The sequence below is a fragment of the Grus americana genome, chromosome 25 (genome assembly GCF_028858705.1).
Source record: "Grus americana isolate bGruAme1 chromosome 25, bGruAme1.mat, whole genome shotgun sequence".
NCBI classification, from domain to species: Eukaryota; Metazoa; Chordata; class Aves; order Gruiformes; family Gruidae; genus Grus; species Grus americana.
In genome coordinates, this window is record NC_072876.1 from 3,577,540 (window position 1) to 3,605,194 (window position 27,655).

At 50.9% G+C, this 27,655-nt stretch overlaps 1 protein-coding gene across 2 annotated transcripts in view; it reads right to left on the bottom strand.

The window, feature by feature from the left end:
- Positions 1 to 27,221, bottom strand: part of CTTNBP2NL (CTTNBP2 N-terminal like) — a 90,943-nt gene extending 63,722 nt beyond the window's left edge. Inside the window, exons 1-2 of one of the 2 annotated variants that reach the window (XM_054803544.1) lie at positions 25,664 to 27,221; positions 24,510 to 25,005 (exon numbers count right to left, since the gene is read on the bottom strand). The gene's annotated coding sequence lies outside the window, so the exon portion shown is untranslated. Of the gene's footprint in view, positions 1 to 24,509; positions 25,006 to 25,143; positions 25,244 to 25,663 lie in introns of those variants that run through there. The other variant, XM_054803545.1, reaches the window with a different exon arrangement.
- Between the last annotated feature and the right edge of the window lie 434 nt (positions 27,222 to 27,655).

Consider the following 27,655-nt stretch of genomic DNA (forward strand, 5'->3'; position numbering starts at 1 on the left):
TGGGGGGGAGGCAGAGCAGCAGCTTCGCCATCGTCTCCCTTCCCTCTGCTTTGCCACCGCCTCCGATCGGGGCAAACTTTGCAGCGTTGGGTAGCACCCCGACACGCTCTTTACTGACACCGCACGCCCCCTTTGCTGGTTAATTTAAAAATAGTTTTTACGATAAGCAAAAGGACGAAAGGACGCTGGGTTTGCAGGCAGAGAGGGGGTTTGAGAGCATCGGGCCAGCACAGCTCAGCCAACAAACAGCACATTGCCTCCGAGCAAACAGCAGCCGAGCGCAGGTCTGCTCTGGAGGGATCCATCAGAAAACGGCTTCTGAGAAGTCGAGCTCAGAGCAAACGCCGAGGGCAGGATCGGCACCGACAGCCCGATGCACCGAGCCCAGCTGCCGTCCCAATGCAGATCGTCCCTGTGCTGTGCTCGCCAAGGGAGGAGATCGCCCAGCACCCTCCCGTGCATTTCCCAGCAAGAGACCAGCCATGCACATCCATCTGCGAGCCACAGGGATATTTACTGCTCCGTTAATCTTCTCTGCCTTCTCCCCAAGCGTTTTGGAAGACTGAGGCCAGCGCACGAAGCTCACGCAGAAAACCGTGACACCCCTGCAGAGCTGCCTCCGCCGAGGGAGGAGCAGAGAGCTGCCTCGCTGCGTCGCCCGGCTCCGGAGCCCCCAGCCCCACCAGAGCCCCCAGCCCCACCGGAGCCCCCCAGCCCCGTGGGTGCTCGCAGCCAGGCATCTCTGCTGCACGGAACGTCGCCCGCTTGCTCCGTCACTGTTCCCACGCCGTACCGATGGAAGCGAAGGGTTAGCAGGTCTGGGTGCTTAGCTACATTTAGCTTGCCTGCACCACTGCTCACCCTAGATCACGAGGGGGTTTGTGAAAGAAAATGCCTTATTACTAGTTTTATACACGATAACGCTTCCGACTTGGTTTATCCTCATGCCGTAGCAGGCAACAGGGAGGCTGGCAGGCTGCGGGGACGAGCAGGTGGATGCTGAATCCAGGGTCAGACCTGGAGTCAATGGACATTTCATTAAGGCTGGGAGAGGCTCGTCTCCAGTTTGCTTATTAATAAGATTACAAATAATCTTTCATCTGAGAGACAGAGGACTGGTTCTTACCCTGGCTGTGAGTCAGAGCGCTGCATAGAGGCGATTTGTGTTTTTTTCTCTTTAGCAAGCATGCGAGACTCCTCCAGATATATATTTTAGCCTGTGCTGTGAACTCCAGATGAAACATTTTGGACAGAAAATCAATAGGAGGACATGTGTATTCCCACCCTGAGCTACAGCAGCACAGACAGCAGCATAGAGCGTGCCTCCATCTGCTTCCACCCTGCATCTAGCCACAAGTCCTTGCATCCCGCAGTGCTTCATCAGGTTTACATCCAGCATAAAGCGAACTCAGAAAGTCATAGATTTTAAAGCCAGAGAGTACCGTTGCAGTCATCTAGTCTGGTCTCCCACAAGAGTCAGGCACAGGACCGCCTGCAATATTGCGTCCTGATTTAACTGACTGCCCTACAAGGGTAAGTCTCACCAGGGTCCAGGTTCCCTGACCCCAGGAAGCGTAGCGGTATTAAACCCGGTGCTTAAACCCCCCTCCCCGTACCAAGGGCTGTGCAGGGTGGTGGCATGTGGCTCTGCTGCACGACGTAGGTGGGGGGCACGTGCTGCAGAAACACCCACAGCCACCACGAGCATCCTCACACAACCGCAGCATCTCACCAGTGACCCCATGGGATGTGGCAGCTAGCCTCCAGGGCTGGAGGCTGCAGATCCAGCCCAGCTGCACCGAGGACACAGCCCGGACCCGGGAGCACAGAGGACACAGTGCCCCTGGGAGCGAAACCCGTAGCCACTTTGCAGGGTACGTGCTCTAAGTGCCGGCTGTCTGCGAGGGTGTGAAGTCTGCTCAAAATGCACAAAAGGACAGGAGTTCAACCGGTTTGAACAGATGGCTGAGTAACATTTGCTGCCGGAGCCTGCAGGTCCCCAGCAGGGCCTTGCTGTTATCATTTACTGCATTTGCCATTTTTCATGGTGATGCAGGGACGTGCGCACACGCGTGTGCGCGCACGGCACTGAGCTACACGCGACTGCGAGGGGCGGCTGTGGGCCCCCCCCCCCCCCCCGCCCCTCGCTGGCACTGCAGGTTAAATGAAGTCATAAATAAGCAATAAGCAGAGATAAGTGTCTGATTTATTGGGGAGCTCAAAGCAAAAGACGAGCAAAAGCAAGGTCACATCCACGGTTAAGCACATCCCTGACACAGCTCTCTCCTCTCTGCTCCTCCCCTTCTGCTCCCGCCAGGTCTGGGAAGCACGGAAACTGAATTTCTATCTGCGCTTCTCTCTTCGGCTACCTTTGCATTATTCAAACAAGCCCATTCGCTCCAAATCAAGGGAGTTTTTCTTAATGCAACGCCAGCGTAGAGCACCACAGCGGGATGATGGCTGTGCGGCTCCTGGGCTCTCCCGTAGCGTGGCAACAAGTGCTAAGCAACACGGAGTTTGCAATCAGGACTTCGGTCTGGCTTTTATCTGGTGAGGGACCACTTATTTAAGAGCTAATCTCTATACAAGACACTGCCCCTCTGCAGGGCTGACAGCAGTATTACTCATCTGAACTTGCTTGAAGTGGATGCTCATTTAAAAAATATATATATCCTCACTCTGACAGGCACTATGTCAATAAAGGAAGCCCACTTTAATCCACATTACTCTGACCTGGGTGCTTTGTCAGGATTAGAGCTTGTGATTTTCCCCTAACCGCTTCTCAAGGGAAGAGGCTGCTTTGGCAAAAGGGGGGTTCCACGTGCGGCGAAGTTTCTCTCCCCTGCAGGTCCCCGACTCTGGGGGCTGCCCTGCCTTCCTCGGGACCATCGCCCTGCCCGCGGGATGCCAGCACCGGTGCTGCGCTCCCAGGGCCGGGCTGGATGCCCGTTCCCAAGGGAGAGGGCAGTGCCCGCGCAGCCCCTGCCAAGGCATCCCTCCTGCTCTGGGGTGGGCATCCCGGGATGCACGGCCCCGCCAGACGTATCCGTACGGGGTCCTGAGCTGCGCTGAGCATCAGGGTACCACTGCAGAGCGAGAGAGAAGAAAAACTTCCATCTGGCAGGAAGGCAGCTGCCGTGCCTCCTGGCCAGGAATGCAGGCTGGGCAGGAAAATGTGCGTTGGAAAAAGCGGTGCCTGAAAGATATCTGGGAAGACAGACTGCTATCTCCTGTCTTTTTGCTCTCTGTCATCACCCGCAGCATTAAATAAAGCCAGGCGGCCAGAGATAGAGGGGTAAAAGCGATGCTTCCGCATGACATCCTGAATTTTCCGTCACTTGGTACTAAATAAGCCACGGCAGATTTAAAAGCAGTGCGATTGCTGAAAAAATAACCTTAATAAAGTGGGTATAAATAACTGTATAGCAGTATGTCTGTGTGCTGGAGTTGTTTATCCAGGTAAAATTTAATAGCAGAGGTGTGACCACATTTATAACAGAGTAATCAGTATGTAATTTCACAAACCCAGTGTGTTTGCTCACAGGAGACAACCTTAATGTCTTTTAAGAAGAGTCATTAGATTTAAGTAATAGCCAGCACCCAAGTACTCGATCAGGCAGATATAGAACAAATCAACTTTTATTGCCAGGCAAAAAGTAGAAAACCCAATTCCTCGGAAGCTAATAAAAATTTTATAATTTTTTTTTCCCAGTCAAATAAGCGCAGGGCTTATTACTTTGTAGATGTCTTCATAAAAACTGGAGCAAACCTAATCTAGATGAAAACAACAGCTGTGAGGCACGATGTATTTGACCAAGATGGATGCCTCAGAGGTATGATATTCATTAGCTCACTAATTCCAAATGGTAAACAAGGTTTAATTAATTTTGATTTCGAGCTACAATGGTCTGTTGGTCATACAGAGGTGTGCGCCTGGGAGGCAGCATTAATAACCAAACGTACAGCTGCTGTAGGAACAAGTGTTTTCTGGAAAATTTTGCACGTTCTGTTGACACTTCTGCTGGGAGAAGTTTTGGGGACAGGAGAAGGGGAACATTCATCTCCTGATTTTGCTCTTTTGCAAGAGTGGTGCTGGGCGCGAACGGCTAGCGATGCAGCCTCAGCGAGGGCTTTCCCAGATTAAGGACTATAGGGTATGCTTGGATGTATGCAAGTAGAAACTAAGTGCCTAATTCGCTAATTTTATGTCTAATTTCTGCATTCAGTGACGGGGGGGCTACCTTTGCAATGTTAGACGTCTGCATAAGCTGTACCATTTCTCTGGTGCGTCGCCCACAACGACGTGCATTGTTCGTCTTTAAAACAGAGTTTAGAGGAAGCAGTTATCAATGCTTCATTGCAAAACATCTTGACCTAAAGCCCCGATAAAGACCCAGTTTTGGAGAATGAACAGTTACTGAGCCAGCAAATTTACATATGCAAACACTCACTTCTGTAGCCAATTACACATCTGCATGTTCGGCTTCCCGGTTTTATATCCAGCTGCACGCACAAATTAGGCTGCTGCTGCACGCGCAGCCTGTTTAAATTTAATCCTTTCTTAGTTTTGAGTCGACCCCTTGGTAAAACCACACTTCTGGCAGTCAGTCCTAGCTCTGCAAACCTGCCTGCAGCAGCCAGATCTTATTTTTCTACACTGCCGTTACTGTTTTCTGCATGGCGACTGCTATTCCTTTGTACTGGCGTAAGAGGAAAGGGAAGAGGTGCTGTGGGCCAGGAAGGTACTGCACATTATCTCCTTTTTAGAGTCTGAGCTCAGCTGGCAGTGCAGCGTCACCCCTCTGCTCCCCGCCCGTCTCGCAGCAAGCGCGGGTCGCGTTTTGTCACCACTACAGCCCCTTCCTGAAACCTCGCTTAAGGGAAAGAAAATTCCTGTTTGAATGGGATGCCTCACCTCCAGCAAGGAATGGCTGCAAAGCTTCTGCTAAAACAATATTGTGAACTGCTCCCTCTCCTTCATTTCCAAAGGATCCCAAAGAGTTTCTTGTACAACCGAGCAGAGAATTACCTCCATCCTCAAAATAAGACGGATATTTCCATACTCTGCCCGCGAGTGACATGCACGATCGCTCCAAAGACAGACGGATCCGTGATAGATAGATGCCTGATAGAAACAAAGATCTTTCGTTGCATTTAGCTGAGCCACACTGACTTCCATCAGGTTTTCCTTTCTCACAGGGGAAAAAAAAAAAAAAGCGGGCAACGTGCAAACCGCAATCGCTGCGCTGATGCTCCACGTTTCCCCGGCTCTCTCCAGGACCCACCATTTGCTTCTCTCGGCTGCCCAGGCCCTGCTCTCTCTGTGGGTTGTGTTACGTGGGATGCCGGTGGCTGGTGTGACGGGTCCGTGCCAGGGGCCTTAACAGGCTGCTGCAGCCCAGACAACCGCTGTTAATAATAAATCTTTTACCGGTGGATTTGAGGGAGCCTCCTGATGGGAAGCATTTACTCAGGGGGTATCTAAACAAAGTCCAATGCCTGAAAAATCAGATTTGCGTTGCTGACATTAGTGACCTGAGAGAACAAAACACTCCCGCAGACAAAAATCAGATGCAAAATGAAGATACCCAGAAATAACCACGAAACAGAAAGCACTGAGGAGCACCTTCGTGGTAACGCATGCCTTCGGCTTTCCAGGCGTCTCAAGGAGGGTTGCTTCCCTCCCAGAGTCATCCGTCATGTCTCTGCCCGCACAAACAAACCAAGTATCAGCAGCAAGAACGCCCTTCAAGGACAAGTGCTTATGTGGAAATGCATACCATAATTACCATGATAAATGCCGGGCTAGATAAGTGAGGAGCAGCAGCACATACCGCGGTCTGCCCATGCACTGTACGAACCAGCACGGCTCCTCCTGTCCCCCCCCGTGCCGGGCTACACGCAGCTCGCCTTGGCCCCACACCCCCCATCCTCACCACTGCCCCCCCGTTTCAGCGAGCCCCTTTCTCGGCAGACTGAGCGCGGGCGTCCCACGGGGAGAGCATCACCATGCCGTGTCCCCCCCGACCGCTCCGCCGCGCTCCCCGCAGCTGCACCGATTACTCATTACTCACTTCTGGTTTAAAAACTGGAGTTTGTTGAAGTGACTGAGAGACCAGGGGCAGGGGGGAGGCTGGAAAGGCCCGCGCTCATCGAGGTGCTGCGGGCTGCCATTAAAAAACCCAAACTCGACCACCTTTAAAACCATCTTGCCGTGCTCATGGAGAATTGGACGTTGCTTTGCATTTCTATGACCGGGCAAGAGAAGGATTCTCCACGTTTTGGGCAAACCTCAAGCGCTGCGGCCGGGAGGCTGAAGGGATGAGGACGTGTGCCTGGTGTAGCCTCCCATGTCATCTCTCCAGGACGTTACCTGTGCTCTGTTTCCACTTGAGAAAGCTCAGCTTGCGCTGATGAGACTCCAGGGAACTGGAAAGCTTAGCGCAGAGCTCTCCAGAGAGAAGTTACAGGGCAAAAGAAAATCTGTCACCGAGCTGCAGAAATGCCCGACCCTTCGGTGGGAAGGGGAGCAGAAGCAGGGCACGGTTTTGCTGTAGAACATCTGGCCCAGCTGCCGGCAGCGCTGGGGGCTGCAGAGAGTAGTTCAGAGAGGGGAAGGACGGCCGCAAGGCACAGCTGAGCTCTCCCAGGGTTTCGGCTCCCCGAGGACGATCCCTAGCAATAAGCTTCCAACTCGCATCTGACTTTGCCGTCTTTTCCCCAGCTGCACAGAAGTCCCTGCTGCGCACATTTTTGAACCGCGGGCGAGCAGCGCGCGCCGCTCGGCAATGGCAGCAGCTGTGCCCAGCAGCAGTCACTCCCCTCTAACCAACGGCACCTTGCGTCGAGATGGAGAACTTCCCCGGGCTCCCCAAAATAGCCCTAAACACAGCATGAGGGAGATTTTAATTGCTGCTTCCAATGACACGAGTGCCTCCTTTGCATGGGTGTCCTCATGCTCCTAAGCAGCTGTTCTCAGGAGACGCGTGGACAGGCGTGGAAAGCCGCCGTGAACCCCGACACTCGGCTCTTTCCTCTCCAGTGCCACCCCTGGACGCGCACATGCACTAACGGAGGTAGTTATCAACAAACCTGCTGAAGAACGACGTTCTGTTTCTAAGGGTTATCATTCCTCAGTCTTTGTGATTTTTTTTTTTTTAAAAAATTTCATTTATAAGTTCATTTTTATTCTATAAATCTCAGAAATCTCTGAGAACCTGCCCAGGTGTCCCCGCCGAGCCACGGTGCCGGTGCCCAGGCGGTGAGCTCTGCACCGTGAGCTCCTGCCATGGGTGGGTGCTGCCGGTGGGCACAGCATGCTGCCCCGGCCACGCAGGGGATGGTCCCCTACGCCCTGCATCGCTGGTGTGTAGCGCTGGCCGCCCCCTGACAAGCAGCAGAGACAGATCTATACCAACTCCTCCATTTGCATCAGAGCCGTATTAATATTATTAATGATAATTAGATTTCAAACAGTGACCAAGTGAACTCCAGTCTGCAAAGGCTGAGTCTGCACCGATCGGGTGCCAGAAGCCGTTCTGGTTGGTAACTGTCTGCCTCCCCCAGCTGCGGGACCCCTCCGGGCTGGAGTTTGGCACAGCCGAGCAGGGAGGCTCGAGGTCTCCTCAGGGCTGCCTCCGCCGTCTCTCTTATGTTTGGAAACGTCAGCATCACTCATCGCTACTGACACGACAACTGCTTTTCTAACATGAATCACTGGTCACGGCCAGAAAAAAATGATGCCCAGACGCTCTGATTTATTGCTAGTATAAAGAAACACTGCACCAGGATTATGGCGAGGAGTTTCATTTCAATGGGGGTGGTGGAAAGAACAGTCATTTTGATTTTATTTTTTTTTTCCTCCCAAGATCTAGACCTGTAACTGAACCTTTCCACCCCGAGGCAGACTTCACAGCGGAGGTATTAGGCTTGTAATCCCTCTGCCCCAGTACAACATGAACAGAAAATAACCCGTGTGCAGCCTCAGAGCCCAGCACCAGCCACAGCACCGACAGGACGGGGCTGCTGCGGCCCCTCCACCCGTTTGTGTGAGCTGCCCAGTGGTTCAGAGCCAGTGATTTTCAGTTACTACCGATCGACACCTTGGTGTGGAATAGACGCCGGTATCCTATTTCTGCCAACGCATGCAAATCAAATCCCACAGCCCAATTCCACGTTAAACGGACCCAGCTCTGCAGCCTGGAGCTGCTCGAGTGAAAACGCAGGGATGGAACAGGCTTTGTACCAAACTTTCGCAGATGGATCATTAAAACGTCGCAGTACATAATTTGCCTAAGTATTTCAGAGTTAATTGCACGACTACTGCGTTTATCTCACCTCGGTGTACTACAGCTCTGTTCCTGTCCTGTAGTGATGTGCGGGGCGGCGGGGGGGATACGCTGCACACCCATCACAAACACACCCGCGGAGGGGTTTGGCTCCAAGTGCCCGTGGAAGAGTTTACTGTCACCTCTGAGTGACACTGGGACACGCACTTGTTTTGTCCTCGTGAACTGAAAATGTATTTAATTCAGGCTCAAGGCAAAGTCATGGCTCACAGCCCTTTAGTGCGCTGCTGAATTTGAAACCAGCTTGCAAAACTGTTCCCAAAATAACCTTGCGAGCGTCTTTTATCCAGAGAACTGTATAAAATATTTTTGTTCAAAGACAGAGGCGCAAAGAATTTAAATGTCAACAGTTTCCCCAGAGACAGGGGACAGGTTTTGGGGACTATCTCCGTACGAGTCTGCGCTGGAGCCCAGGGGGGCTTGAGCCGTAGGGCAGCACGGACCAAGCGTGGCTCTGCTTGGGCTCGTCCTCGTCTTGGTACCGTAGCAGGGTTACGGTACCGCTCTGACAAAAAACTGTCAGAATGCATTAAAAAACCCAACGTTTTTTCTATGGGATTCCTTTAGCCACCACTGATAAAACCGTTCAGGTACCCGCACACACAAGCTAAGGGGAGGCTCTTGTTCCCTGCCGCATCCTTCAGCGGTTCTCACCGAATCCTCCCCCGGGGCTGGGGAAGGCGCCTGCACGAACGGCGTCGCAGCCAGAGCCTCACCGATTCGATCTGCTGCATGGTTGTACGCAGGGAAACTTTGCTGACAAATAACCGGAGCTGGAAATACGCTTTAACAAAGCACGGCAAGAATTAGCTACATTCACTTTTTCTCCCCCCCTCGCATTGTAGACATAAACATATGCACTTAAAGAATGAGGATGTTTTGAGTAACCATGGTTAACTAAATAGGACAGAAACTTTGCATACCTTATGCAAAGGAATTTGCTAGCTGCAAGATTTCAAGTTTCATTTAAAAATAATCAAGTCATCGGAATGAAGTCTATACCCCAAACCCATAGCTTTGCATTTCCAAGTGCTATGGCCGCAATGCAATAATGAATATATTTGTCTTCTTCAGACTGTCATCCTATTAGTTGCTGCGTCTAACATAATCTGCTTTCGGCTAACATCTATCATAACACACAAACAGAAGAACTGAAACGCATTAAAAAGAAAATTGATTCCCCTGCATGCCCCTCTTTGTCTGGTTTCTTCATTTGCCTATTAACAGCCCACTGTGCAATTAATTATGTACAATTTCAGGTACAATGCTTGTACCCCTACGGAAGAGAGTTGATAAAGTTCTGCAGACGTTTCCAGCCTGTGGGTAATATTTCTCCTCCGGAGCCACGCTGCGGGTTTCTGCTGGGACCTGGGTTGCACACGGCAGCTCGGAGAACACAACGGCACCAAGGAACAGGCAGGACAAAAATTGTTTGCTTAAAATGTTCAGGACAGTCCTGATGAATAATGGATACATCCGCAAAAACAGGGCTCAACCACAAGCAAAACAATGGTTAAATTAATCAGGTAATTTAATGGCGAGGAGCAATTTGACATCTCGTGTCTCACTGGCGCTACTTCCACAGCCTTCCTCCGAGCAGGCTAGCTTATTCTCCTCGCCGCAGGCCGGAGTTTCTTAATGCAAGGCTTTTAATTATCCTTAGATCGACACGTCTCATCAGCCCTGAGAGTAACCTTCCCCTCCTGGTGCGAGCCACGGGGTTACAGGTACACGCTCCTGGGGCGTCCAACAGATCCACGTCCCTGGAGAGGAAAGGCGGGGGGGGAGTCTCTGGAGCCACCCGCGCCGTCACCAGCGCCGGCCAGGCTGGGGGTGCCGGGACCCGCCACGCGCAGATGCAGCCCCCCCCACCCTGCGGCACCGCGCTGCCCTTGCCAGCCGTGTCCCCGGGAGGTGGCTGCGTCCTCCAGCCTGGCTGCAGACGGTAAAAAATGGCTCTAAACAGCAGCTCCTGCTGTAGCCCAACCGAAATACAGGGAGTGCTAACGACATTGTTATTTTTCACGCTGAGAGGGACTTTAATTATTTACAAAGCTCCCAACTAGATGCTCAGCGTGCCTGGCACGTGCTTTTTCTCCTTCTTCCTCTCCTTTCCGCCTCTTCACTTCCATCCTCCCACATGGCAACGCGCTTTGCCGTACCATTTCCCCCGTGCCCAGAGCGCACCCCGGGGGCCGGATCCTGCGTGCCCAGCGCTGGCCAGTCCCTGCCCTCCCCTCCCCAGCAGCACCACTCCGCGCCCCGGTGAGCCGCAGCATCCCCGCTCCCCCGCCAGCACCCCCGGCCCCGTGCCCGGCCGAGGAGCAGGATCAGAGCTAATGAGTTTGGCCTTGGGCAACCACCTCCCTCGCTCCGTTATTTTTATTTTTTTGGAGCCTTTCAGCCCAGGGTGCTTGTTGCTCCTCCAACATCAACAACATTAACAAGCTCTGACATCTCATAAATTTCCCCTGGTAAAACAAAGGGAAGCAAATAGGAAAACAAGTTTCAGCAGTACAGGGGGTTTGGTGCTTTGAATTTTCCTTTCCCTCTCCCAATATTGGATTTTGCTGTAAGCAGCCCCTTTTATCTTGCTGGTGTCTCACTGCTGCAGCCAAACTGTTCTGGACAGTGTGGTGCAAGCTAGAACGTACTCATTTTGGCTTTGGGTAGAAAATGCTGCGATAAAATGAGATCTGATTAAAAAAAAATGTGGTTAGGTCCAATCCAAGCCCAACCATAAAACCATTAAGAGCTCAGAAATAATAGGGTTAATCTCCTTTCTTTTAATTTTCACCTTATTCTAGAGATGAGCAAAAGCAGCTGGATGAAAAGCAGAAAGTTCGTATCTGTTTTCCTGCCATTTTCTGCCCCCTGAAAGCCTCTGCAGAGCCAGGAGAAGTCTCCAGCCCCACCTGTGGATGTGCAGGATGGGACACTGGGAAAGGGACCGGCTCTTGGTGGAGACTTGGCAGCTGAACAAGCATCAGCCACCGGGGTCACTCCAGCTCGTATGCCTCAGTTTCCCCTTTTAAAAAGCACACGGAGTAATCGACTTCTAAGAATAATAAAAATCTTTGGTAACACTTAGTTCAGAATGTGGGAAGTGAAAAACACAAATTAGTCATCGCTGTCCCAAAGACTTGGTTAGAATGGTCTCTGCAGTGGCAGCCCTGGCCCCTCCCCACGCTTTCCTCCTTGCTCTCTGTAATGCTTTGCCTGCGCTCAAAATACAAATTGGCTTGCTTTAGGAAATAAGAAATCTCTTGCCTCTGAGCCTAGCTGCTGCTCGTAGAGTGGGGATGTAGCTACTGCAGATACACGGGATTTTCCCTTTCAATCAAGTTTGGAAGTGCAGCTCCTCCAAGGCGCTATTAGAAATCACGGAAGGATGAAGTGGCTACAAGCCATTCTCTCTTTTCCATGCAATTGATTTTCTTTAAATATATATCTTGGAGCATCTCAGAGACACTTAAGTAAATAGGGCTCTTCTGTAAAGCCCATTTTGTTATCAGGAGCTGGACGTGGCACTGCAGCAAGACCAGCACAAGCTCCATCCTCCCTGGGCTCGCAGGCAGTGTCTCGGATCAGAGACTCCCGAGAGCCAGCGAAGGGGCCTGGCTGCTTCCGAGCACATTTTTTATCAACCTTTTCCCCTGCGCAGAGGGAGTCTCAGCTGGTGCTAAGCCAATAACGTGCACCTTCCAGTTAAGTGAGGGCACAAACCACACAGCATTAATGAAGACGGCCAAAACAGACTTTTATCAAACCTTGTCGTTACCTGAGCACAGGTCCCATAAAATACAAACTAACATTAAAATAATATTACTGGGAGGGAACGTGAGATGGAAGAGAGAAGCTTCTTTTCCAAGGATAAAATTATACGTGAAGTGGCATTTTGGATTCCAGCATCCACTGCTTTAAACAAGGCAGAATATTTTCCTTGGGGATCTGGTTCTCACTTGAAGCACTGATGCTCCTGGCTGTGTCCTCTACATTACTGTGGCATCATAAATATCAGGAGTTATAGTGCTTTGCAGCGAGCACACTGCACATTGCTGAGCTGGTTTGAATTTAATATGAATTTAATATTAGCATCCAATAGCGCTACAGCAACTGTCAGGAGGCAGCTCTGAATTTATCCTGTTTTGCTTTCTGCCTTTTCCTCTTTCTCATCCTCCCTATGTACAGAGAAACAATTATCAAAACCATTTTGGGGCACAGCCCCTCCCGGAGCCCTGCCGATGTCCTCGCTGCTGGGACGCAGGTTTCCGCGTGGAGTAAAGCGGAGGCAGCGTGGCCCGGAGGGGAATTTCCTTCCGTCTCTATCCAGAAGGCTCTGAAGCGGCCGTGACAAGTTCACCCCCCCCCCCCCCCCCATTGCACAGGCCGGTCGCAGGACTCGCCCGGCGCGTCGGCCGGGTCAAAGCTGCACGATGCTGCGCGCTTCCAGAGTCATCAACTTCCACAAGACGTGGGGAAGCAGCCGAGCATCCAGCCTCTGACCACAGCCAGATGGGCGCTGGACTTTTGGGTGCAGGGAGCAGAGCAGGGAGTTTTCCAATTAAACCTTCTTGCAATATCACCCCGGGGGCGAGAAGCACTGCTGCTTGCAAAGGAGGACAGCGAGCCTCCCAGCTCGTCACGCTTTCGGAGAACGTCTGGAAGCTGGTTTACTGTCACTCTTTGGCATTTTTAAATTGAAACATTTCTTTTGTTATTTAAATAGATTTTAGTTATTTAGTATTAGAAGTTTAAAATGTTCTGAAGTAGCAAATTATAAACAAGATTATTTCAAATTCTGGATGTTTGAAAAATAGTGGAGGTTTCAACTCCTCAGTCTGCTTTTCATTGGGAAAAGTTATCAAAATCTAAACAGGTCTCTGGAACAGACCCCCCCCCCCCCCAACCTGCCCCCAGAAGAGCCAGCCACAACATCTGCATTCGAATAACCTCATGGAGGACCTGGGCCGTGCTCTCAAGAGGAAGACAACATTTTTTTTCTTTAACTTCAAAAAAACACCATGTATCTGTTACTCCCACTGCAGTTCCACTTTGCAGTCACAAACCCACGTGCACTAGCACCCATTTTTTATCCATCCATCCATCCGTCCATCCATCCTCATACTCTGCTCTTACAGCCCTTCAGCCCGGGGCTTGCTCAGGGCTCTGCTGAGATTATTTGATTTGGCACCGCTATACTGGGTACAAGGGAAAAACCCATGAACCCTGATCACTCCCACGTTTCCTGGCACACCGTTACTGCTTTGGTGCGATAGGATAAGATTTTAACACCATGGCAAAATTTACCACATTTTCGCACGCAAAAATGAATCTGAGCGTCCGCGGGACGGACTGGAGCTGCAGGATTCATGTCGCCGCCTCTTCAGAAAATTACTACAAGATCTTCAGTTGCCCAAATCTGTTTTACATCTGAACAGGGGAAAAAAAAAAAAAAACACAAAACACCCAAACAGCCCCCCAAAAATCCACCCCCACCCAAACCCCTCGGGCAGTTCAGCACTTGGGCTCAGAGGTGGCTGCTCCTTGCACGCTCCCGAAGGGTTGATTGCCTGATCCCCTCCTTATTTATCTGCGGCTGGTTTACTACAAATGAATAAAAATAAGTACATACTACATCACCCATCATCATATATCACATTAATATAATAGTGGAGGGTGTCCGCAGATCTACTGCGGGCATAAACTGTTTGTTATGAATCTTGTTACTCCTGAGATTAGTACATTTCTTGAAGTAATACAATTTAGGGAGAAAAGTTTATTTCTCACTGATCCAGTACAAATAAAATCTGTATTCCATCTATGAAAACTTTTTGTTGAATGCTTTATATTATGCTACGAAGGAAAAAAAAATACATCCAGAGAAGAAATCCCATTTCATGAAGATCTGAAATGAAACCACCAGCCCCGTAAGCCCTGATTTATCGATCAGCTGAACCCCAGGACAGCTCCACTTTGACTTGTCCTGGGTTTTTATGAGTGCACTAAAAGCAAACATTTCACAGCACAATCATGAATCCTGATGTTTGGGAGACAAGACAGTACATCTCTGTCAGTTATATGGGTTCAGAAAATAAAATGATCTGAAATAGCACATCTGATTAAAAAGAATAAAACCCCACATACATCAGGAGACACTGGAGCCTGAAAAAAGCAGCGGAGACTGGCCGTACCGCACTGCTCGAAGGGGTGGAAGGGGATGGAGATCGCAGAGAAAAGACCAAAGAGTTTATCATTAAGTACTGTGCCCAGGAACGTGAATATAATTACAACTGCAACGTAAATGATGCTCTCTGTACAAATCAGAGCGAGTGTCAAATGTCTGCCACCTTACCCAGGCATTCTGTCTGCCTGTTATTTAACCAATAATATTCACGTGGGAAGAAACTGGTAGAGCAGTTCCTGGGTGAACAGTAATTGGTTTGAACACAATTTCTCTTACCCCAAGGGAGACTGAAGTCACAAATAAGATAAGGCACATTTTAAAATTAATTCCCATGTAATTGTATGATGTGCAAAGGCAGCATGAGCACCAGCAGATTGCTTCTCCCATTTTGTTGGGAAGGGTACCGGTGCCGAAGGGACACGGGATGGAAATGCCGGGGAATCAGACCCAGCCCGGAGCAAGAGGAGCCGTTTAACCGAGGGATCAGCCTCCACGGAGGGGCTAGCGCAGTATCACACAGCAGCAGGGATTGTCACAGGCAAAAAGACGCCTCCTTTTGCAAAAGAGCAATTTTAAAGGTAATTTTTGTTTCCTGACAGAAGCAGCTGACCTTACAGTCAGAAACTGGAGGTGAAGATGGCAAAACATTTCTCCATGTGTTAGCGTGCTTTCAGCAGCACTAAACCCACGCTGTCCACCACCGCAGCCGCCCCCCCTGTGCTGGCGGAAGATGCTCGTGCCCCTCTCTCGGGCGGTACCGCGCCGGCGCAGAGTCAGCGGCACGGAGAGGGTGCAGAAGCCTCGGCTCTCAGCCCAGCCCCAGACCTCAAACCCTTCCTCGAGGGTCAGTGTCCACGTGCCTTCCCGAAGCCGTAAGCCCACGGGCTCCGCATCTTCTAACGTAAAGGCCAGCGGAAACAAGCAGAGCAGCAGTGGATATTTGTAGCCAGATATAATTACGTTTGCAAATAATAAACATGGCTATTTGGAAGGAGGCACTACCCACACGAACTTCACGTATTCTTCGCGTCACACGGAGGGTACAGACGCACTGCTAGGCATTTCTTTAAATCCTTCCCCCAGGCAAGCACTACGGAGCGACGTGTCCCTCTGCACAAGCATCTCCTTCAATTAGAAGTCTCCCGTCTTCCAGGAGGTTGGCTCTGCCGGCGCTCTTGGACTAAGGACGCGATTGAGGACCTGCGCACGGTCCGCCGGGTAGCTGCAGCCTTGCCCATCTGCTCTGGTGGCTCTCTGCCTGCTCGAGTCGGTCGGGCTGCTCTGCTGAAGAGTAAGTGCCAATCAAAAAAGGATTAAACGAGCAGCTGGCGAGAGCAAACGAGAGTCACCTCTCCTGCCGGGAGCCCCCAACACGCTGCCGCGCTGGCATTACCTGCCGACCCTCGCTGCGGGCACGGAGCTGCGCGCTGCTGCCAGGAGGACAGGTTGCAGCGTGCTGGCTGCCAGGGAGAGCAATTAAAACCACTTGGATTGTCAACACTTAGGCAACACGAGAACATTATCCTTTGGCTCTTCATCTTAAAGTCAAAGCCCCACAGAGGGGCACGGCACAGAGCAGCGCTGGCACCCGCTGCTGCCCTTTGGGAAGAGCTGGGCTTGTGTGCTGGTAGCGCTGCCTGCAGCGTCATCTCTGGGGGTTTGGCTCCTCAGGTGGTGATGGAAAGCAGATGCCGGTACCCACCAAGACCTTTAACAAGGGGTCATAGCAGCCTCTTAGGAAGGCTCTGCGTGCAAAGGAGGATGAAGCCAGCAGAGCAGGTAGTAAACCTGCAGGACAGATGGAGCAGCGTTGGCAGCTACTCAAGAAGGCGCAGAGTACCTGCCCAAAGCTACATAAGGAGAGAGAATCTGCTCCTATTTCTGTTGGGAGCCTTGTTGCTGTTCCACAAGCAGGGCATCACGTCACTGGCAGCATCCCTCCTGTCCTGCAGCTTGGAGCTTTTGAAGACCGCTCTGTTGGAACCCAAGCCAACCCTCCTCCCTTTCTCGCTGCCCTTGTAACGTGCACTGGAGTGGAGACATCAGTCATGGGAAACCCGTCTGAGAGCAGCACGTTGCACCAGCGTCCTGTCAAAGATCAGCCCTAGGAACACGCTGAACAGAAACTCCGGCTTTAACACGCCCAGAAGGGACTTCACCGTGGCGTCCCGCGAGAACCGGTCCTCTGCTGCTGACGGCTCCTTCCTGCCAGAGAGCCACAGACATCCCTGACGGAGCTGGCCCCGTCCCAGCGCCGTTGCCGCAGCGGGGATAAGTGCTGGGCCGCTCGTTCACTGCGACCAGGTGGGGAAACCCACCCGTTACGGAGCGGTTTGCTTTCTCACATACTCCGCTCTCTTTTCCTCTCTTCAGTGCTCACATCTTTCGGATCATGGCTGGCGTTTATGTCTCCTTAGCCTGTGCTCTAACCGGATCACACATCTTTATATGCTCCAGCTTTCGCCTCAAGCCCGTACGTTTCATTCCAAGAATCTATATTGCTCCTATAAGTATTGTTGGATAAGAAACGTCAAATGCAAATTGAGCTGAGAGATGCAAAATTTGAGGAGAAAAAAAAAAACCCCAGAGAGTCAGATGTAGGTAAAAGCGATCCCTGAAGCCACTTCTCACCCCGAGGAGGCACGGGGAAGGGCAGACAGCTCAAGAAGCACCAGTAACAGAGACCAGAACACCAGCAGAGGCTGAACAAGCGATGAAAGGTGAGCGATCATACATACGCACGGCAGCAGGACCCTAAGGGGATGGGGGGAAGCACGGGGCTTTTTTCCTCGACTCAGAACCACTTGCTGGCTTTGCCAAGAGCAGATAAATTGATACAAATCAAAAAGATTTGAGAAGCAGCTCTGTATAAGGCAGCTTCGGCATTATTAAGCTTATCTTGGGAGCGGACAGAAAACAAGGGGCAGAATGTCAATTAATTTGAGTGCAAGAATTCCCCATCACAGCAACTCGAGGAAGGCAGGAGAGCAGCACAGATGGCAGTGTCAGAAGGAAATGGATTTTTCTGCACAGACCCAGGAACTTGAGGCCCTTCTCATTTCTATTTGTTTAAGGATTCTGTTCAGTGTAGAACAATTTGGGCTGGATGAATGCTGTCTTACGGAGCAATAATTGGCGCTCTGAACAAAGAAGAAAACTCCGTATGGACAAAGCCAGCATGGGCTGAGCAGTGCTGGAAGATGAATCCACTCATCCGGCATCGCCTCTGTCGCACAGGCTGGAGCAGGGCTGGAGCCTGCCCCCCCCCCAAAACCGTCCTCCTCTTCTTCCTCTAAACGTTGCAATTGCCATTACTGCTGCAAGGAGGGGGGGGGACATGGGGCTGGGCACAGCCCTTCACACCGAGCTACGAGGACAGTGCTTGGCTTGACTTTGAACTTGATCTATAGCAGGATCTTGGGTTCGGGCCATAGAGGAGCTCACAAATAACGCATGTCTCGCTGCCTGGCGCTGCAGGTAATTGATCAGCTGGGAATCGCACACGCACATCTAGGATGAACTCATTTAATGTACTCCCAACTTGCCTCGGTGTAGCCACTGTAGTTTCAGAAATGCTGTTTGCATCTGGGAAATACATCATCGGTGACAGAAGCCGGCTAAAGCTCATTTCAGTCATTGTCATTAAATCCAAGAGAACAGAGAGGCTCCTCTGCTTTGATTTTTTCCTGCTCATACACTGAATTTGGTGGTCCTGACAATTGCCAGGTATCACAGTTATGTTTTTGTCCTGTGAGGCAGGTACAGCCTGATCGATGCCAGAGAGGATCCCTTGTGCTGGCCCCCAGCACCTCGCCCCCAAGGAGGGTGAAGATGGACAAGGCCGTGGGCTGTGACCTGGTTGTTCGTCAACCAGAGTCTCACTGCTGGGTCCTGCTCATCATTGTTCCCCGCATAGCTCTGCACTGACCTACAAGTCAGGGTACGGTAGCCAAAACCCTTTGAACTTCTGTGCTTTTGCGTACACGGCAGCGGAGGAGCCCCCTGCACTTGTGCCAGCACAGCTGAGGTCGGACGCTGCCCCAAGGAACACGGCTCCTGTCGGGGCTGGCACGTTAGTGAGACGCAGGCACCGGCCTCAGCCCCGGCACGCTCCTCCGAAGCTCCGAGTGCCGCAGGACAGCTTGAATCCTGCGGCCACGTTTCCTGAGGCAGGTCAGAGCGTGGCAAAGTACGACCCGTGGCTCTCCTCCCAGGCTCCACGCACGGCAGAGCGCAGCCCTCGCTCGCAGCGAGCACCATCCTGCCCCTGCTCAGGCTGCAGAGCCTCGAGCCGGCTGCATCTGCACCACGTTCAGCACTGCAGAGCCCTCATTTATTTCAAAGCCTGAGGTGCTGCTGTAGTGCAATCGCTAACAATAAACTCTTTGAGCATACAGATCCATCCAGAGAGCAGCGTTTAACCCCGACGTCCCTTCCTGATCACGCGCAGCTCCCTTCCCTCCTGCCCCGTCAGCTTTCCTCCTCTTGCCGCATAACCGCTTTCGCTAATCACCGTCCCTTGGTGCGTGGAGCAAAGTCCTCTCTTAGTCCCTCCCAGTCAGTTTGGAAGCCCTCAAGGCAATATTTTAACATTTCCTTTATCATTCTCACTTGATTTCTGTAGAAAGTGTATTTATGCAGGTTTTTCTCTGGAGGACCATCCTAAGCAGCGACGCTATATATTTACACTTAACATGCTCTTTAAGGAACTCGCTACAGCTCCAACATGCCCGTGCATGCACAGAGATGCTCCTGGAGGAGCAGAGCTGCCACAAGATATTTTCCCTTAAATTGCTCAGAATAAGCACAATCCAAAAGGGTCAGAGCCTGGCTGGGGGGCAAGAGGGAAAATGGGTCTGCTCATCTCCGCCTGTACCTTGGGAGGGTCACAGCCAGGGACAGCCCTGTGCTCCCTTCCACAGGGCGGAGGGGAAGCATCCCAGTGGCAAAGCCAAGAGCACGAGCAGATCTTCATAAATGCTCAGCGATTTGCCCTGCCGCGAGAGGCTTGTCCCAGCCGTGAAGGCGGCACGTCGCTCGATGCAGGGTCCCACCGCAGCCTCTGGAAGCGGAGCCTGGGTGCTCCGCGGGGCTCAGGCACCAGAGAAGACAACTTCTGTCTAAAGCGATCTGGAAAGTGAGGCAGCGTCTATCTACCAGCTAGCTACGAGTCAGGTCGAAATCTTCTAAAAGTAAGGCAGCAGATATAATAAACTCTTAAGGAACTTCCATTCCCAATAAACTTGAAACACCGTTTAACGGTTGTGTTAGCACTCACTAATAGCACAATCCTTCCCAGGAAAAGCAGGGAAGCAGTGCTGCTGCCTCATACCTCCCTGCCACAAAATCAGGTTTTACACTCATGCAAGTCATCAGGAATGACACCCACCTGGTGAAGGGTGTTCTTTAGAGCTCTGGGCTGCACTGGTGGAAACGCCTGCCAGAGTAAGGCAGCCCCCATGACACAGCAGAGGGTCAGAGAGGTGTCCTGGCCCACGGATAATCCGATGATGGCGGGATCTTCCTTCCATCTCCTTTCAAGCCACAGCCAAGCAGGTCTCACAGCACAGACTTGTTAAAAGATCACTTGGGGTCTAGGCTGTTTCTTTTGGTATCTGCGCTGAGGTATGGCAAATGAAAATTAAGTGAGCATGAAGCTGGACTGCCAGCTCTTTTCTCCACCCCTCCATGATATTCTTCACAAGACCATACGGCCACGGCATGCAGAGAACTTCTAGCTGATGAGCTGGCCACGAGGCTCAAGGGAAGGTTCCTGCAGATGTTTCAGCAAACCCCTGACCAAAAGCCACATGTGCCACATGCCATCCCACCCGCCGTTCCCAGCGTCATTCTCCGGGCACAGCCCACTCCCCATCAGCGTTTTTTACTCCTGACTTCAAAGATGCTTTCCTCTTGTTACAGTAAAGAACTGGGAGGTTTTGTTCCCGCTCCTTGTTTAGGCCCTACATGGCTGGTGGAAGAAATTTTAATTAAAAGCTGTTCTGCTTTTATGTCCAACATGCTTCAATGGGAAATACATCTTTCTGATGCTGGAATTGCCTACTTAGTATTTCTTACACCCTCTAAGCAGCTGGTGCAAGGCAGCACTCAAATTAGGATAGGGAGCTGGGTGGAAAGCGTGTGGTGTGGCCACAAAATCCTCTACATCTCCATCAACGCAACTAATTATAGCAGTGGCTGGATTCCAGCTGATGCCCTGGGAAAACAAGACAGAAGGCCTAGAGATCAGGGAAAACATGCTAAAACCTACCCAGACACCCCCCTCGCAGGTGGGCTCGCTGTCTTCTGCGACCAGCGTTTCATTTAGTGACACTGGAAAATGCCTCAAATAAAGGATTGCTCCTCTGCAGAGCCAGGAGGAGAGATCTCCAATTAGGAGGCAGCATCCTCCCAAATTCACATCCCCCTCGACCGCTGCTGTGAGATGTACAGAAACCGGCTCAGCCGCAACACCCACTGGGTCAGCGCGGCTGTACCCCACGGAGCTGAGCAGGGCTGTTCTCAGGAGTGATGTGCAGGAGCACGGTCCAGATCACACCTCTTCCTCTTGGCTAAAAATAAATAAATAAATAAAATGTGCCTTGTCACTTCTGACTAATGTGGTTTATCGTGATGCTGGGTTGTGGTCTGTGCAGGGAATGATTACTCGTAGCGCTGAGAAGGACATACAGTTTGGCAGAAAGAAAATGCTGGGGAATGAAAGAGAATGAGAAATAAGAGGGAGAAGCAGCTGCCTGAGCTCCTGGGCTGCTGAACTGCCTGTGGGTCAGTTTGCCAGCTGCAAAACCTGGGAATCAGCTCCCCTTTTGCAAGGGAAGGCAGCTCTTTCCCCCGCACCCTTTCGGAGAACTGGAAAAAGCTCTGGGCTTTACTTGCGGCTGCTTTAACTGCTGGCACCTCTGCAGAGCCAGGGCTATCCCTTGAGCAGGCAAGACCCAGCAAACCCTAGCCAAGGCCAAAGAAATTGCATTTTTTTTTCCTCTCTTATCAAGCTGCAAAAATGGATTCTTTGCCCCTTTACGAAATCAGCCCGTGCAGCCACAAAGCTCCTTCCCCACGCTGGACCCGAGGTTCGTCCGGTGACCAACCACGCATCAAATGCTATCCCAGGGAGAAACGTCGTCAGGCTGCGTACAGGAACATATACATTTAAGCTGAGAAACTGCTTAATAAATTCAAACCAACACTTTGTGGCATTTCCCACAAGACTTTAGTGCTGTTTACAAATTCTGAAGAACACCTCGAGTCATTGCTGGCACAGACTTATGATTTATTTCAAAGAAAAATGGGTCAGAGTGTGTGGGTCTGTGTTTAATGCGAAAAGGGATTTGGAAATGAAAAGTCAACCGGCATGAAAGATTGCAGGGCAAATGTAAAAGCAGTAAAGCGTGTGGGTAGTCTCTGAGCATGTAATAGGATATTTGTAAGGAAAAGAAACATGCAGGATTGTAAGCTTTAATAAAACAGTTCCTTTTTACCCAATCAATAACATAATTGTAATTTTCCAAAGCAAACTGCCTCTTAACTCGCGTTTCTCAAGGAAAGAGTGGCACAAATGGGACAAGGACTGAGAAATGCCTGAAGAAGCAAGCGTGTGAACCTCCCCTGCGTCCGAGGCAGAGGTCCCGCTCGCAGCAGGAGCGCCCGGACCAGGCAGAGCAGGGCTGGGCTGGCACCGGGGGTGAGCACCCCCCAGGCAGGGATGGGGGGGTTCTGCCCATCACAGCTCCCCAACTTCCCACACGCCGCTATTGTGCGTTTGCCAAAGGATGGTCCTGAGCAGCCCGAGCGCTCCGAGAAAAGCTCTGAAAAGCTTCACAGGAGATGGAACAGGGAACGCAACAGCTTATTGGAAACACAGCAGGGCGGTGGGGGGTTACAGGTCTCCCGGAGGTGGGAGGAGAGTGGGATGGAGGTGGAGCTGGTGCAATGGTGCCAGAGCCCAGCGAGGGGGGAGAAGGACCCACAGGGATGGAGCAGGCAGTGGCAGGACAAGAAAATCATTGAATCAAAATGCAGATAAAGGCAGTGTTATTTCTACCCAAAAAGACTCCCCACTAACCGGGCTTCCCAAATCTGCCCAGTAGCACAAAAGCCCAACTTATGTTCCTAGCTGCTTCTTCAGAAGTTCCAGCGTATCATGTTGAAGACTAATCCATCATTCTACAACTCCCTTGTACGAAACTAAGCCCCACCTTTGTTTCAACACTTTGAAAGTATAAGCACCATTTATTTTTCAAAATCCAGAAGAAATACTTAAAGATGAAAGGCTCACAGGAGCATCTCACCACCATTCTTTACCAGCTCCCATTGTGCAATGTAAAATAAGAGATACCATATTTTAATTGCTAGAGATTAACGTAAAAAGTATCAGGGAGCAAGCACATCTTTGGCTCAGACTCATTACTGGGCCCCATCTCTTTTGCCTCACAAAAGTGATTTCCTTCACACTTTTATTAGGATGCGCATCAGCTCCAAATGGAGAAGATTATACAGGCATGGGGGGGTCTGTTCATTTTTTTTTTAGCTTTTAAGAAATAAAATATTTTTGATAAGAAGAAAATGTAATAGCTGGCAGAGGTTTTGGACTTGAATCAAGTAATAAATACCAGCACAAAGATTGATGCTCACGTTGGGACAGAAGTAGATTGGAGGAAAGGTAACCCCAGTGGATCACGACCCTGCTCAGGTCATTAGAGGCATTAATATGCAACAAGACACTGTCATAAAAGTCAGAAGCCCTGTAATGAACACAGAGACACTCTGCCTTGCAAGAGAGGACAGCAGGCTCCCCAGACCAGATGCTGGAGGGAACAGGGGGACCACCACAAGGGCTGGCAGCAGCAGACAGGGCTGCACACACCTGAGGATCCTTCTCCTCTCTCCTCCACTGAGATAGCACAAGCTAATTAGCAAGAGCAACCTTTCTCAACATGCATCTGTACAGCACCAAGCACATCTGGACTGTAACCACAGGAGGAGCTTCCCTCTCTTGTTTTCACAACAGAGATATTCCATTCCTAACTAATTACTGACTGCTTAGGTGTCCCTGTACTAACAAAGCTTCCCACACCCAAAGCAAACCATGATGCAATACCCTGGTCACACAGACACTGGTGGGCACTAAACTGAGCGTACCTGAGAGCAGCCAGCAAAGCAACCCAAGCTAAGGGAAGCACCATAGACCCAAAGCACTGCTCACACACACCACCTCCCAAATACATTCCCTGCCACACTGAATAGGAGGGAAAACCACAAGGAAACACTCGGGAAATTGTACAAAAAACCCCCTACTCACAGGCTATGCAGGCAGCAAAGTCCACCATCCTGCTCCCTCCAAAGCTCTGCCCCAGGGCTGCCTGTGCTGCCCTTTTTATTCCCTCTGGAGAAGCAGGTGACCCAAACAAGCCTTCTCCTTGTGCCCACCCAGACCTCCTCCTGCCTCGTTAAAGCCTAATTAGAGGATCACTGCCAGTAGCTGTGAATCTTCTGGTTACTGGAGAAGCTGTTCATGCTTTTGACCTGCTCTTGCCATGTGTTTTACAGGTTTCACTCTTCCTTGCCAAAACGTTGCCCTTTTAGCAGAGAACAATGTCTAGCACCCAAGCTGAAGAGCCTGGCGAGCCTTTCCATGGAGCGCTCCTATGGAGCCAGCTCCGGCTTTCCCTGCTCTCGCTGGTCCTGGCTCCCAGCACGGCTGCTCTGAGCCTGAGCAGTGCAGGAGTCTCCAGAACTGGCTGAATAAAAGAAGGAATATTTATCCAAGCATATTCAAAACTAATTAGACATTTAAACCTGTATCCAGACTACAGAGTTTTCCTGTAACCACTGCTCTGCAGCGACAAGGTCAGCAGTTTTGCAGAATTGATTTAAGACAAAACCTACTGCTTGCTCCCCCTCCAAAACTCTCCCAGAGGGGCTTTTTTGTGTGCTCTTCTAACGCAATGACTTACTTCATTTGCCTGAGCTGCTGATGGCCCGTGCTTGGGAGGGACAGGCTGTCGGTCGTCCGTGCTGACCAGATCTCAGCGAGTGCTGGTAAGGACGAGCAGCATCTGTGGTCCTGTTCCCGGCTGGGCACCCACAGACACAGCCCAGCGAGCAGGCTTTTCATTAGGAGTGAGAGTCAAGTGCGTAATGTTTCCATCAAATGAGCGGCTGACAAAACTTCTGGGTGTCCCGGGGATTTCGGAGCGTGGTGTTGAGAGCCTCCTCGCTGGGCTCCAGCTGGGGCTCAGGCGCTGGTCCTGCCCGGGATGGGGCTTGTGGGGTGGCCCACATGGCCAAATCCACCTGATGGTTTGAAAACCTGAGCTGCATCTGCGCCTCTCGTAGCGACTCCCCTGGGAGAGGTGGAGGTGCCCTGTGTGCCGCTGAGCAAACTCTTCCGCGGAGGGGTTTAGCTTTCTGGACAGTTCAGAGTCAGGAATCGGTTTCAGGTCATCTTTCCTGCAACGGAAAAAGGAAGACACTTTGAAAGACTCTGCCATTATCCTCCAGGACAATAACAGAATAATTAAAACCACCCTACACGGTCCATTTTCTTTCCAGATCGTGGAAGACTGTAATAGAGAGAATAACAATTACCAGGGCCCTTTTCTTCTCCCCCCAGAAGAACCTCACAACTGACAGAGACTTGAAAGCTTGGAGCCGGGCTCTCGGGGAGAAGATGAAATGCTGCTCAGAATACAGATTTTGGTGCCAGATGGGAATTACAGCCCTGATCCATCCTCCTCTGTCACTGGAGTCTGTGTTGCTCTGTGGGCTAAATGGAAGTGAATACAGTTACTTTCCCTGTCTTGGGGGAAAAAATGACATTCCATTTTGTCTCCAAAAAATACACATTATTTAACTTATAAAATATTTAATCTATGTAATTAATCCTCTCATGACAGCGCTTTGCACATTTTTGCTGGCAATCCATACTTTGAATGGCCTATAGTTATAGCTAACTTTGTTTCCTTTTTCTCATGAAATTAATCAAAGGCTTGTATTCTAAATTATTCAGGAACTGAATGAAGCCTGCTTTCTATGGCTTGCAGCAAGAAAACTATTTCTTTCATGTGCCAGCAATACAGCAATTCAACTTTTCGAAGGGGGAACGTACCGGAAAGCGGAGCCGATGTGGTGCCCGCTGCACCCCGGTGACACGGCTGGGGCTGAGCATCTCCTGCCTGACGAGTCCACACACCTCCTCTACCTGCCTGGAAGGAACGGCAGCACCAAACGAGAGGCTTCAAACCACCGGGGCTCGGATCCATCACCTAAACAGAGGTGGCCTAATTTCCAGAGAAGTTTGGCTCCTGCAGGTCTTGCTCAGCTCGGTTTGATTTCTCATCGCTGGCTGCAATTACAGGGCTGAGAGGGGCAACTTCTCTTTTCACGACACTCCAGGAGAGGTGAAACAGTGGCCGTGGGGGCCACAAGCTCTGGGTACTTTGAGATCTACTGAGACAGGGCAGAGATATCCTGCTATAATCCAGAGCTGGATCTTGTCCTTAAAATGCAATGCCCTGTGCCAGTGCCTTGGCCAGCAGGATCGCACCATGGTGCTGGTGTGCCACCAGCAAGGGCATGGGGCTCTTGAGCCACATCATGCCAAGAAGAACTGTTCCCTTCTCCTCCTCTGACTCCTGCTGCCCATCCTGTGCAGCTCCTTTCTTTGCCAAGAACCTGTCTGGGCTTCTATGTCTCCTTTGGGATATGCTAATAATTCAAGCGAGGCAGAGGGACACATGCCTGCAAAAGTACAGGCGTAATGTACTACACAAAACCCGATAATTAGGGACCTGAAGTCCATGAGGATCCTCCCTTGGCTGTCAGGGGCCATGCTTCAAGCCCAGAGTGCCTGTCTGCTCCTCTGGGAACCACTCGTCTTGAGAAACCTCTGACCATTGAGGAGCATCAAAAGCTCAAAGCACCCCACATCTTCCATTGCGAGCTTGAAAGGTAGATTTTCTTCACCAAAAAGAAGTGGATCTCATGAGTATCGCACCCAATTTTGAGCCCTGAACACTGCTCAAAGTCTACATCAGTGGGGCTTCGGGGCCGGAGCTCGGGCTGCTCCCCAAGTGCTTCCCTTAACCCGCTCAACGCCACCCCGCACCGGACACTTGCACTGTCCTCGCCTTCGTCGCCTTTCACACTGTACGTTTGAGTAATTGCAAAGGGTTTGATTTGCATTTGGTCCCCACCGACGCTGGTGTTCGTACAGCTGGCCAAAGCTCCTACCGCAGGGGAGCCGCAGGAGAAACCTGATCACAGGCTTGGCGAGGTTTTGAAGTGCTTTATCAACGCTTGCTCTTCTCAGCTCCTGGATGTGCATAAGGCTCTTGCTGGATTCAGAGTTCAGCCCCTTTGAAGTTTTCACCTCCAGGCTTATTTTTTTTCAGCAGAAAATTCTCTCTATCACCACTTGTGGAGGAGCCATATGGAGAGTCTCACTGCAAGGGAGGCACACGTGCTGTTTCACTAGGAGCTGCATATGAATTTCCTGAGATCCTTTTATTTTTCTTATCTAAAATATTTTCTTCTTTCTCCGAGCAGCCACTACTTGCAACCTCCCGTGAGTCTTCTTTCGCCTCGGACTCTTGCCCAGCATCCCTCAGGATTTTAGTGACTCCACTAAGTGCAACCAGCAAGAGCTCTGGTTTAGATTCGGGGCTCTGGAGAAGAGGTTTTTGTAACACGCAGAACATCACTGCTTTCGGTCACACGGGCTCTGGGAACCCTTCAGAGCTCCCAGGCTCCGTCCCCTCCAGACTGACAAATCCTGTTCTCAGGGAACTAAATTACCAGCACTTGGCACAGAAAGGAGACCCAAAGGAGCTGCCAGGACAGTTCATAACTGTACCCAAGAAAATGTTCTCAGCTGCCCTTTACTCTTCAGGCTTTAGTTTGGAAGTCAGCCTTTGTTACCAAATAATATGGGCAAATTGATAGAAAACTCTCATTTTCCGGCTGTTCCACTGCCCAGTGGGTTGTCAGCCGCTAGCAGAAATGCATCCCAGAGCACAGCGGCCTCGCGTGAAGGGAAGGGGCACCGTTTGTTAGAAAGCATTCCCAGCGAGGCGTTGGATGCAACAGCCGCAAATTCAGT